We start from the raw sequence: 14,420 nt of genomic DNA on the forward strand, positions 1-14,420 counted from the left end.
AATTAGAGAAAGAAGAATAAAAAAAACCCCAGAGTTAGTAGAAGGAAAGAAATCATAAAGATCAGATCAGAAATAAATGAAAAAGAAATGAAGGAAGCAGTAGCAAAGATCAATAATAGTAAAAGCTGGTTCTTTAAAAAGATAAACAAAATTGATAAACCATTAGCCAGACTCATCAAGAAAAAAAGGGAGAAGCCTCAAATCAATAGAATTAGAAATGAAAAAGGGGAAGTAACAACTGACACTGCAGAAATACAAAGGATCATGAGAGATTACCACAAGCAACTATATGCCAATAAAATGGACAACCTGGAAGAAATGGACAAATTCTTAGAAAAGCAAAACTTTCCAAGACTGAACCAGGAAGAAATAGAAAATACAAACACACCAATCACAAGCACTGTAATTGAAACTGTGAGTAAAAAACTTCCAACACACAAAAGCCCAGGACCAGATGGCTTCACAGGCGAATTCTATCAAACATTTAGAGAAGAGCTAACACCTATCCTTCTCAAACTCTTCCAAAATATAGCAGAGGGAGGAACACTCCCAAGCTCATTCTACAAGGCCACCATCACCCTGATACCAAAACCAGACAAAGATGTCACAAAAAAAGAGAACTACAGGCCAATAACACTGAGATGCAAAAATCCTCAACAAAATACTAGCAAACAGAATCCAACAGCACATTAAACGGATCATACACCATGATCAAGTGGGGTTTATCCCAGGAATGCAAGGATTCTTCAATATAAGCAAATCAATCAATGTGATACACCATATTAACAAATTGAAGGATAAAAACCACATGATAATCTCAATGATGCAGCAAAAGCTTTTGACAAAATTAAACACCCATTTATGGTAGAAACTCTCCAGAAAGTAGGCATAGAGGGAACTTACCTCAATATAATAAAGGCCATAAATGATAAACCCACAGCCAACATCATTCTCAATGGTGAAAAACTGAAACCATTTCCTCTAAAATCAGGAACAAGACAAGGATGCCCACTCTCACCACTATTATTCAACATAGTTTTAGAATTTTTAGCCACAGCAATCAGAGAAGAGAAAGAAATAAAAGGAATCCAAATTGGAAAAGCTCAAGTAAAGCTGTCACTGTTTACAAGTGACATGATACTATACGTAGAGAATCCTAAAGATGCTGCCAGAAAACTACTAGAGCTAATCAATGAATTTGGTAAAGTAGCAGGATACAAAATTAATGCACAGAAATCTCTTGCATTCCTATACACTAATGGTGAAAAATCTGAAAGTGAAATTAAGAAAACACTCCCATTTACCATTGCAGGAAAAAGAATAAAATATCTAGGAATAAACCTACCTAAGGAGACAAAAGACCTGCATGCAGAAAATTATAAGACACTGATGAAAGAAATTAAAGATGATACAAACATGGAGAGATATACCATGTTCTTGGATTGGAAGAATCAACATTGTGAAAATGACTCTACTACCCAAAGCAATCTACAGATTCAATGAAATCCCTATCAAACTACCACTGGCATTTTTCACGGAACTGGAACAAAAATTTTCACAATTTGTATGGAAACACAAAAGACCCCGAATAGCCAAAGCAATCTTGAGAACGAAAAATGGAGCTGGAGGAATCAGGCTCCCTGACTTCAGACTATACTACAAAGCTGCAGTAATCAAGACAGTATAGTACTGGCACAAAAACAGAGATATAGATCAATGGAACAGGATAGAAAGCCCAGAGATAAACCCATGCACATATGGTCACCTTATCTTTGATAAAGGAGGCAAGAATATACAGTGGAGAAAAGACAGCCTCTTCAATAAGTGGTGCTGGGAAAACTGGACAGCTACATGTTAAAGAATGAAATTGGAATGAAATGAAACTCCCTAACACCATACACAAAAATGAACTCAAATTGAATTAAAGACCTAAATGTAAGGGTAGACACTATAAAACTGTTAGAGGGAAACATAGAACACTATATGATGTAAATCACAGCAAGATCCTTTTTGACCCACCTCCTAGAGGAATGAGACTAAAAACAAAAATAAACAGGTGGGACCTAATGACACTTAAAAGCTTTTGCACAGCAAAGGAAACCATAAACAAGACGAAAAGACAACCCACAGAATGGGAGAAAATGTTTGCAAACGAAGCAACTGACAAAGGATTAATCTCCAAAATATACAAGCAGCTCATGCAGCTCAATATCAAAAAAACAAAAAACCCAATCCAAAAATGGGCAGAAGACCTAAATAGACATTTGTCCAAAGAAGATATACAGATTGACAACACACACATGAAAGGATGCTCAACATCACTAATCATTAGAGAAATGCAAATGAAAACTACAATGAGGTATCACCTCACACCAGTCAGAATGGCCATCATCAAAAAAACTACAAACAATAAATGCTGGAGAGGGTCTGGAGAAAAGGGAACCCTCTTGCACTGTTGGTGGGAATGTAAATTGATACAGCCACTATGGAGAACGGTATGGAGGTTCCTTAAAAAAGTAAAAATAAAACTACCACATGACCCAGCAATCCCACTACTGGGCATATACCCTGAGAAAATCATAATTCAAAAAGGGACATGTACCACAATGTTCATTGCAGCACTATTTACCGTAGCCAGGACATGGAAGCAACCTAAGTGTCCATCAACAGATGAATGGATAAAGAAGATGTGGCACATATATACAATGGAATATTTCTCAGCCATAAAAAGAAATGAAATTGAATTATTTGTTGTGAGGTGGATGGAGTTAGAGTCTGTCATACAGTGTGAAGTAAGTCAGAAATGGAAAAACAAATGCAATATGCTAACACATATATATGGAATCTTAAAAAAAAACCAAAATTGGTTCTGAAGAATCTAGGGGCAGCACAGGATTAAAGACACAGACATAGAGAATGGACTTGAGGACATGGGGAGGGGGAACGGTAAGCTGGGACGAAGTGAGAGAGTCGCATTGACATGTATATACTACCAAATGTAAAATAGATAGGTAGTGGGAAGCAGCCGCATAGCACAGTGTGACCAGCTAGGTGATTTGTGACCACCCAGAGGGTTGGGATAGGGAGGGTGGGAGGGAGACGCAAGAAGGAGGGGATATGGGAATATATGTATACATTTAGCTGATTCACTTTGTTATACAGCAGAAACTAACAGAACAATGTAAAGCGATTATACTCCAATAAAGATGTTAAAAAAAATAAATAATAAAAGGAGAAATAAAAATCCAAAGGAAAAAAAAAAGGAATACAAAATCTCTACAGTGCGTTTATTTTCATGACTGTATCTTTCTCCATATACAAACCCTACTTATGACATAATACCTTGTGATGTAGGGCTAGTAGATAGTCAATAATTTTTTATTGTTTAAAACATAAAATAAAATAAAATGTATAAATAAGTCTTTATGTAAGTCTTTATTTAAGATGTAAATTGACATGAAGTCAAATGAAGCACTGAAAAGAGACCATCATTCAGACCCAAACAAGGAGCTCCAACTAGGTTTTTTGAGTGAAACGTCTTATCGAACAAATCAAATACATTTCTTAAATATGTGTCCGATCTCTCTCTGATGTGCACATCTTTCACTTCCTTATAGAAAGTTTAATATTCTGGTATTTTGAACACGTCAACTACCATTTACCAAATGCTTACTACAGGCATAGCATTACTCCAGTAATTATAGTAAATACTTGATATCTGCTGTTCTAGTTCTACTCACAACAATCCCAACTAAGTAAATAACAAAGCAGATATTTCAAGAAATTCACCCACTATCACACAGGTAATAAATGGCAGAACTGAGTTTTAAGTAGTGACCTAGGACTTTTAGGCCCATCTTTTTTCTATTTCATCATTTTTCTTTACAAATATGGCAATTGTTGTAAGGTCAGTTTTCAATGAAATTCCTGCCGGGTTAAGAAAAATAAGTTAGCTGGCACAAATAGTTTTAAAGAGCTACAAGTCTTCTTACTTTAAGAATTCACACAATTTTTCAATTCACTTAGGGCATTCTTACCACTGTATAAAAATCTCTCTTTACAACATTACACTTGCTTTTTTTTTTCCCAGTTGACTCTGCTTAGATTAAAGCCCTAATGTATTGAGCCAGATAAACTAATTTTAGTTAAAAGGATTAAATTAGAATATCGTTCATTGGGCCCAAAAGGAACATTAATATCATATACAAGTTTATATTTCTTTAGTTTATCAAAATGGAAATAGATATAATGGTGGATATTTGAATGCATGAAGAAATGAATTCATAGTAATAAGACAGAGACCCAAATGTTTCTTTTTATCAGATCTTCTTTGACAGTACTTATTTAAAAATTTAGATAATTTGAAAATTTTAAGAGAGAATTAGTCTTTTGCAGATTAAAATTTAAGTGCCACAAATAAAGCTTTTCACAATTTTTTTTTTAGGTATGAGACAATATTTATTATAGACCCTTAAACAAAATAAGCTCTTATTTATTACATCTACTGTGCTACTTATAAGAGATATAATTGTAGTTAAGTTACTTAATGCTTCTGAGCCTTGATTTTTTTTTTCTTCCATGGTTAAAATGAGTGTGTATTATACCTTCCTCTTTGAACAATTTCAAAGCTGAATGAGAGAATGAATATAAATTGTTTAACACAATGCCAGGCACCTAATAGTAACTCAGTACTTGTTGGGTCTATTAACTTTTTCCTTTCCATCATCAACAGAGATAACTTGGGAAGCATGACAGTATTCATAACTCTTTCTTCCACTGATAGAACCATTGTATAGGCAGCATGGAAAGTTGCGTTGCCTGAGTTTCTTGTTATATTTTTACATGCCTCATTTTTATGTTGTGACACTTTAACAAAACATGAGTTCATTATATGAGTACCTCTAATTAGTATGTTATAGAATTATGGTTGAAGCACTGCCATTTTGTGTGCTTAAAGCATATGAGTTTTATTTAAAAATTAGAAATCTAATCAAAATATAATGTTTGATTCTCTGTTTCTCTTTCTTTTTCAAAGATACTGGCAATTGTCGATAAGTTAAACAATTAAAACTGTAAAAAAAAAAAAGAAATAAAACGAGTTGGAATCCTTCCAAATTTCCATACCAAAAGGGAAGAGTATTTTGGAAAACATCTTTTATCCATCCTATCCAGCTAAGTTTTCAAAAATGGGAACATACTTCACACAGTGCTCTGTAGCCACCTTTATACACCTAAGAAATTAGTATATAGTATTTCCATGTCAGTAATGAAAGTGGTAATTAATCATCATAATAACCTTAATGATAAGGCTTTCTGAGCATCTAATGTATGTCATATACTGCAGGGGTCCCCAACTTCCGGGATCTAATGCCTGATAATCTGAGGTGGAGCTGATGTAATAATAGAAATAAAATGCACAATAAATGTAATGCTCCTGAATCATCCTGAAACCATCCCTTCCTCCCCCGGTCCTTGGAAAAATTGTCTTCCACGAAAACAGTCCCTGGTGCCAAAAAGTTTGGGGACTGCTGAATACTGTATGCGACACTTTGCGTGCATTATAAAGGTATTCAGAATGATTTTGAGAACAGTTATTATCCAGTGAAGCATCTTGTCCTAGATTTCATTTGAAGTAGGTAGCAGAGCCTGTCCTCAAACACTTGCCTCTTAGAACCAAAGAACATGCTTCTAATTCCCTACTTTGGTGACTTCATCTGACACTGAAATTCCCTGTTGTGATGGTCAGCGTGAGTCTGTTTACTTGTTCTAGGTCTTACATCCAAGCTATAGTGTTCCAAAAGAAAAGGGGCAATATCTGTTTTTTCAGTCTATGCTACTACAAACACACGTGCCTTGCACATAGGCAGTTTTGGACAAGTCAGTTGAAAGAAAATACACAATAATTTTAGTAGCTTCATTGTATTCCTTTGTGTGCACATGCTGTGAAGCATTTAGCTTTAGCCCCTTTTGATTTACACTTTTGGGTCCTTATAAACTCTACTACCATAACATCCTTCTTGTTTACATTTGTTGCACAGTTGTTCAAATTTTTCTTCTTTGGAAGGAATCCCACAATTACAATTGCTCAATCAAAGCATGCACCCATTTAAAATTGAGGCATACTGTATGGTACTGCTACCTAGAAAGACAGTCCCAGTATTGCTTTCATAGTAGTGAATGAGAGTGACTATTTCCCTCACTTTTAACCATATAATGTTGGGTTTTTCTGCACTTAAAGTTATTAGCCAAATTCAGTCCTACCAAAATGGTAGCACACTTGCTTTGTATAGTGAACTCCCAATGTCAAGCAGCTTTAAAACCATGCAGTTCAGATGGGACTTGAACCCATGGTCTTTAAACTGAGATCACACACCTGGTCTCAGGACTTAATGAAGCTCAGGTTCTTGATGTCTTGTAGCAGAAAGAATTCAGTGAGAGACAAAGTAATAGGTAAGAAGTGGATTTATTTAGAGAGAAACACACTCCACAGACAGAGTGCTGGTCATCTCAGAAGGTGAGAGAGGTGCCAAGATATGGGGTTGTCAGTTTTTATAGGTGTGGGTAATTTCATAGTGGGAGGATTATTCCGACTATTTTGGGGAAGGTGCGGGGATTTCTAGGAATTGGGCCACCACCCACGTTTTGATCTTCTATGGTCTTCCTTGGGACTGTCGTGGCGCCTATGGGTGTGTCATTTAGCATGCTGATGTATTACAATGAGCATATAATAAGGCTCAAGGTCTAGTGGAAGTTGACTTGTCTACCATCTTGGATCTAGTTTTTGTCATGTCCTATGGCTATGTCATTCTTTTAAATGCCCCCCTTCCCCCCTGTTTCAGCTTCACACAGGTGACTGTATTTCTCACTCATCTGAAGTCTTTGGGAGCACTGAGGGCCTCTGCTCCCATAGTCATTCAGGAATTAGTTCTTTCTGTCTTGTGGCACAGCCTTTCTCTAAGGCCTCAGTGTTTTTCCCTGTTCATCCAGGAGACAGTTTGAGCAAACAGAGGATTAATCACAAGGGAGGATTTTATGGGTCATGCCTGGGAGTGACTTAATCATTTCCACCTGGATTTCATTGGCCAAAACTGAGTCATCAGGCCACCTTTAACTTCGAGGGGGAACCGCGAAGTTAGTCCAGCTGTGAGCCTGGGAAAACTGGAACATAAGTGTAGTAACCAATGAGCCAGTCTCTACCACAGTTTTCCCTTCTTGTCACCAAATATGTTTTAATCTTCATCTTCCACATAAAGATCGAAGGCATAGTCATACCATCTCAAAGGAGACAGTCATACATCCCAGCTTTAAAATGTCCAAAATGTCTTGGTGGTTGTCTTCCTCAGAAGATCAAGGTCCAAAAGACAATCCCACCCACCCACCCACCCTATATACACACCCAAAGTCAAGGGTAGAACTTGGATAGGATCACCACAATAAAAAATTCTCTCCTGAGGAGAAAAACAGAAAGGGAGGCAAGCAGAAGTTCCCAGTCCATATTAATTTTGAAATACTACTGGGGATGAGACTCAGAATCTACCAAATGAGAGGTCTTTGGTCCATTGTTCTGTATAAGGCACCAGGTTTCACTTTATAAGTGATATTTCCTTCCTGACTACATCTAAAGCAGACACTGGTAAGCCCTTCTCCTCACCTGAGGACTCCCTCTCACAAGCTGCTACCTGTATGTGCCAGCCTCAGGGTCCAAAGGTTGATTTGAGTCTCAGAGTGCCAGAATATTTTAATCTGAGCTCCTTGTTTCTTTAATAAGATTTCCTCAAAAACTGGCAGACTTCTGATCAATTTGTTTCTAACCATTCCATATGTCAGTAAGTCCAAAGTTATTACCCGGACAAAATTTAAGCTCTCCTTTATTTCCTTATATCTCACCTCTATGCCCCTTCCTTTCTCAGATCAATTTTGGCTACCTTGAGGTGATCTGGAACCAAAGAGTTGAGTGTGGAGGTGAAATTCTTAATCTGATTATTTGTGCAAAAGCATGTCATTTTGTTCAGCTGACACATCTCAACAAGTTTTTTTTGTTTTTTTTTTTTAAGTCAAAGATATTTTCAAACCTACCTTTCAGTTGTTGGGGTCCATATTGCAGTCAACTTTTACAAACTTTTAAATCTCTGGACTATCTCTATTCCCTTTTATCTCTTTCTACTTAAATACAAAGAAATATTCACTGAGCTAATCTCATTCTCATAATACTTTTGTGAAGACAACCATTAATAACCATCATTGACTTGTCATTTAGCATGCTGTCGGCCTTACAAGTTACTGCAGATGATAATTTTACCAAAATTTGCTACTTCATAACATAACAGGACCCAACTACAAGGTACTAATACTAATTTTGATATTAGTTAGAGGAATACTAGCAGCTCGAACAGACAAACCCCACAATATTAGTAGTTTAACACAGTAGAAGTTTATATCCAGCTCAAATAAGGCTGGATTGGGACTAAGGGTAATTCTGTTCCACATTGTCATTCAGAGACCAGGGTCCTTCCATCTTGGCTGTCTTACTCTACTCTAAGGGTGTAGAATGCTGTGGGAATCTTTCATGGGCCAGGCCTAGGTGTAGTTTTTACCATTTTCAGCCGTGCTTCATTGGCAAGAATTTAGGGAACATAGCCACACCTGCAAGAAAGGGAAGGTGGTATAACACAGCTGAATGTTGAGGAGTAAAGAGAAAATGTTGGTAGACATAAGCCAGTTGTTTAACTTCTGGGGAAAAATAAACCCTTTAAGGAATAACTTTAATTTTAGCTGCCTTGTTGAAGTTGGGACATAGTCTGAATAGGAAGAAGGATAAAGGTACAATATGGTTCTTTTTTAAAATTTATTCTACCAAGGTATAAAATGAAAAGTTAATAGGAAAAATGTATCTTCATGAATACTTTTTTCAATGAAAGTGATTAAACTATCATGTGACTGTAAAATTTTAAAAATACAAGGAGTTGAAATATATTTACATATAGTATACCAATTTAACTTAAAAGTTAAACATGTTCTTCCTCCTTGATTTAACAACTTGATGGATCCAATTCTATTTTGGTTATTTGCACTTAAAAAGAAATAAAATTATGATTATATATACATACATCCTTCATGGAAGAAAAAGCACAATGTATTTTCAGTTACAAAACTGCGATTCCCCAGTTACACTAGAAAAAGTCAAAATTGATGAATTGGGAGATTGGGATTGACATATATACACTAATATGTATAAAATGGATAACTAATAAGAACTTGCTGTATTAAAAAAATTTGACAGACAAAATAATGTACCTCTTTCCATAGTTGAACCTCCTGTTAATTTTGACCCCCATCCAAACCTATTAGCCAAGTATTATTGTGTCACAATGCCAAACCCTAAATTCCTTCAATAGTTATGCATTAAGCATCTCTCATATGTGAGAAATGATGTGATTTAATGGGAATTCAATAATAAACGACACACATCTACCTTAAGCGGATTATGGTTGGGTGTAATGGTTATCAGATGTTATTTCTATTATGGGCAGAATCAGGATCACCTGTGAACTCATCAGACGCGCAGTCTCAGGCTCCACCAGCAATCTGTTTTTAACAAGTCTTCTGGGTGATTCTGATGGAAGCTAAAGAGGTCACTGGTCTAATGAGATCCTCTACAGGCAGTTGCCATGTATCAGAGAATACACTTGCCCTCCCACGCCATCTTGTCCTGAGCATCTTTCTAAATTACAGCAGTAAACAGTCTAACATGTAAGAACAGAGCTTCAGTTTTACTTACCTGCATTATGTCCTATGCACATTATTAAGGTAAATATTCCTATCAGTAAGTGACAGCAGAGAAAGTCTTGTGTGTATTTGGTAAGCAGATTCATAAAATAAAATATATATATATTGAATATATATAAAATAAAGTTCAATTCAACAAGCAGGCTTTTACTTCTCTTTATATCAAATCTGCCTTTTTCCCCTGGAAACTCTATAAATATATAGCTAATGGGGAACAAATCAAAAGGAAAGATCAAGACACTAAAAGAAAGAAAACTAGTCTGTTAACTATGATAGTAAATATAGATTATCTGACCGAGAAAGATTTCGTTCTTATCTTTATTTGAGCTAAGATTAAAAAGAAAGTATGATTAGTTACATTGGGATTGTTACTACAGAGACGTAAAATGCTTTGTTGTATTTTCATAAAGATGTTGTGGAAGATATCATTAAAGACATTAAGAGTTCCTAAACTCAGTAGCCTAAAAGCAGCAGGCAGATAACTTAAATAAACAATTAGGACTTGATGAGATGAAAAATGGAGTAGAGAAGGTTCTGGTAACCTGGAGGTGACAAGCCACTTTAAAGTGAGCATGTGCCTCTCAGCTCACAGAGATCTTGCCAAACTGAGTAGACACCAAATTTCAACAGATCTCTAGGTTTTTTTGAAAGAAGTTAGAAATTTGCATTTTTAAGTAAAATCTCTAAGTGCTTTAATATTTTAAAATAAGTGATATTTCATACCATTGTGTTGGAGAAATGACATGCTTCTGAGGGAGAATATGCCCTAGACCATCCACTAGTTTACAAATTGTGTACTGCATCATATTTTTTATGCAAATTCAAAAGAATTATTTCTGAGTTTTGTATCAGGAAAAGTAATTTGTTTATATTTTGACACTATGAAGTACAAAAAGTGAAAATGCATCCTTTTGAACTTGGGTGCCCAAAGGCTTCAAGTCTTTGTCTTCAAATTTTGGTCAACTACCAGGAAATATGTAGGCCATGTAGGATTGCATTTTATGAAAGCTTTTATTTTCAACATCTTGTTTTTCCTATGCCTCCATTTGTTGATCATTCCATTTTAATTTTGTTATATCTTATTTTATGGTATATGAACTCAAATATTCCTCTGGCCTCTTAAATTGGTAAGTACATGTGCAATTACATTTAAATACAAGCCCCTGTTACAGAGGCTTCCATCCATATTTTGAACAGGAAGTTCAGATTCTGAAAAGACTAAACTCATAAAATATTTCTGAGATTTCTTAGTGTGCCCATCAGTAGGTCTGCATCCTCAGCCCATATTCCACATGGCAGATGCCAGAGAGCTGCACCTGTAAGATTCTATTTCCTAGAGCACAAGCATCTTATTGCTGGATGTGAAGTAAAGTTGCAACATGATACAGTCATGCCAAGGTATCCTGTGTCCCTGAGAGTTCTGGATATTCTGAGGGTTCCCAAAGAAGTATGTCTCCCAATGACTATGCCTACAAACTGTTAGTGCTTTAATTGTTTACTGTTGCCACCACTGATGAACTATCACTTATTCAGTCCCAGTGTAGACTTTCAATGATTTACATAGATCAGGACAATGATGGTACTTTAAGGTAAGGGGAAAGGTTTTCCTTCCCTCTGAGCCATGCTTAGGTTTTTGTTGGTTTGTTTGTTTGTCTTTAATAAGATTACTGCCTGAATTCCAAAGTTAAAGTCCTTTTCATCTATTCACATGGGCTTTCCCCCCAAATTCCCACGGAGTGACATCGTGCCTGGATTGATAATCAAAATCAGCTGTGATCCATAACCAGAAAGACCACTTCTCTCCAGAAACATAAAAGTTAGTCCTCACCTTAAGTCCCCAAGACAGATGCCGCCTTCATGTTTTATACATTTTTTTTTCTGAAAACTTTGTCCTTTAATGAAATTTTACTTCATTTACATCTATCCAATTCTTTCTTTTATGTTCTTATATCTTTGATTACCTCAACAACTGATTAGGTACCTCAGTTAAACTTGAAAAATCCTTTAACTTTTACCACGTAAATGAACATTTGTCATCATTTATTGACTAGAAGCAAGTCACAGATTGTGCCTGTATTCAAGGAAGGAAGATGATACAAGTGCATGACCCAGAGGGGTCACCTTAGGGCCTGTCTGCCGCAGGGAGCTTCTGAGCTCTACCTGAATGTTTTAATACAGGTGAAGACTGACTTCCCCTGCCAATAGTATCTCAGTAGAGGCTCTTAATCAGCTATAACATCCTGTTTTATTTATATTTGAATAAGACATTTAAGCACTGTATGGTACAGGGTGGGAATCAAATAAGTAATGAATTACTCACATACATTCTACAAAAATATGAGATAATTTCCATTAAGGACTTAGCTCACCAGTTTCTAAGTGGAGGCAAAATTTCTGTAACATGCCCTATCTCCTTTTACTTTTACAAAAACCCAATATAGTAGCTTTTCATGTTGTAAATGTAAAGAGATTACAAAACATATCCATGCTTAGGAATATATTACGTCCTAGAAACGTGTTTGGAATCCAAATTTCTCTTCTCTGGAGTCGACATTCAATTGTTATGCTCTGTTTCCTTTCCTTGTGTTATACTGTCTTCGGTGAGAAACGGAAGAGGTCAGGAATAGAGGTTTATAGACATAAAAAATATGATAAGTTTATGAACAGATAGGAAATAAACTTTACAGTATTACATGAATTGAACTACAGAAGTGCTAAGCTAAAATAGGCGTGGGACCAGATCTCGATTTGCTATTTTAATATTTTCTGGGAGCTGCTTGTATACCAAGCAGCACTTTAGGTTCTGAGATTACACGCATGATACATTTTTCACCAATGTTGAATTAAAAGAAAAAGTTTAGGAACCTGAATTTTGACTTTTGGAGCCATGTGATCCTGGGACAGAATGACAGATCTTCCACTCACAAATTACAGAGCTTTGGTAAGTTGTTTAACGTTGCCAAGTCTGTGGATGATATATTAGTATTCATTTCACAAGATTGTTATAAAGATAAGAAAAAATAATTCATGCCTAGTGTTTGGTGCCCTGCATATAATATAGTGATCAGTAAATGTCAGCTAAAGAAAATGATGACAGGGAAGAGGATAATTATAAGAAGAATAATAATAATGAGCCCAAAATATGAAAGGTAGTGCTGCGTGAAAGAAGCATACAAAGGAAAGCTGACTAAAATGTATAATGTTGATGACAAACTTATGGTAATTCCATCAGAGTAAATCTGGCCCATGGATGTATATTTCTGGGCTAGCATCATTTCCACACTTGGCAGAGCAGAATGGACTGAACCCTTGGACTAGGCCACATCCAGCTTTCCGCAGTCTGTATTCACATTGTGTACTTGTTTTACTGTATCTGCCTGGGCATTTAAGCGTTATGAGTCATTAAAGTTGAAGTAAAAGTGATGGTTTTCATGAGTGCCTGGACTTCTAGCACAATGAAAACATAAACTTGCCCAGGGGAAGATATAGCTCTAATTGAAGAAATGTTATTCTGTACAAACATTTGAGGAAGTCTTAGAATCTTATAACACTGGAATACTCCAATGCTGAGCTAACAGAATATCACATAAGAAAATCAAAATGAACCCTGGCTGCAAATCTTATATTATCAAAAGGAGATGGTAAAGACACTCATGAAAAATATATTATGGATTAAAAAAAAAAAATCAACCTCTGATTTTGGAATATCTAGAAAAACCTCTTTTCTCCTCAAATTACATCAGAATAGCACAGAATAGACCACGTTTCAAGCAACAAAGTGTATCCCCCATCTACCACTAATAACATTTATTTGGACAGTGAAGTCCACTGGCTTTTTTGACAAGAGCTACAGGATCTCTAAGGGACTAAAATGACATTGACATTCCTCGCAGAATTATGAAACCAACTCAGAGTTAGGGCATGGTGTGTCGTGGTTATCCTCTTACCTACTTAAGATTTCACGTGCTTGTACAGACAGGACATATTTTTATGTTACTAGTGTTGATATTTCAATTGATTTCTCAAAGACTTGTACGAACCTGTAAACTTTTATTTAGAATATTAGAGTTTAATATTAAAATATTTTGTGTGCTGCTTAAAATCTGAAGAAGGACTTTCCCACATGAAAAATTTAATGGAAATAACATTAACAATTATTATAACTCTGAAATTGCAATATATGTTTAGCAGATCTTACAGGAACCATGTCAACTGGTATGAAAAGTGGCCAGAGATTTATTTGCTCATTAAAAATTGGGGAGATTGTATAACAGAGTTATCTAGAAATGTGAATTTAAATGGAACTTCCCATCAGCAATTCCAAACACCTTAGTCTGGATAATGTAATTATAGTTTTGACTAATAACAGATTTAGTGAAGCTACTAATGTCACATATATATGTGTAAACTACTTTTGTAGTTTATAAAATGGATTATTTTGTTTAATCCTCACAGCCTCCTCTAAGGACAGAAAGACATAAAGTGAGATTGAAAGTTTTACTTTGGCAATTCTAGATAGAGTTATTTTTCATTAAAATCAGAGAAAATAAATATGTTACAAAGAAACACTGTTAGTTTTTTGGTAGAGAAAATGAAAAGCAACTCTTTGTACATTGTACTTATAATCAAAAGAT

At 35.7% G+C, this 14,420-nt stretch overlaps 1 protein-coding gene across 8 annotated transcripts in view; it reads left to right on the top strand.

The window, feature by feature from the left end:
- CDH18 (cadherin 18) overlaps positions 1–14,420 on the top strand; it is a 988,723-nt gene that overhangs the window by 615,970 nt on the left and 358,333 nt on the right. The window lies entirely within an intron of this gene.

Source organism: Balaenoptera physalus, assembly GCF_965194825.1.
Source record: "Balaenoptera physalus genome assembly, chromosome: 3".
In the NCBI taxonomy this organism is placed as follows: Eukaryota; Metazoa; Chordata; class Mammalia; order Artiodactyla; family Balaenopteridae; genus Balaenoptera; species Balaenoptera physalus.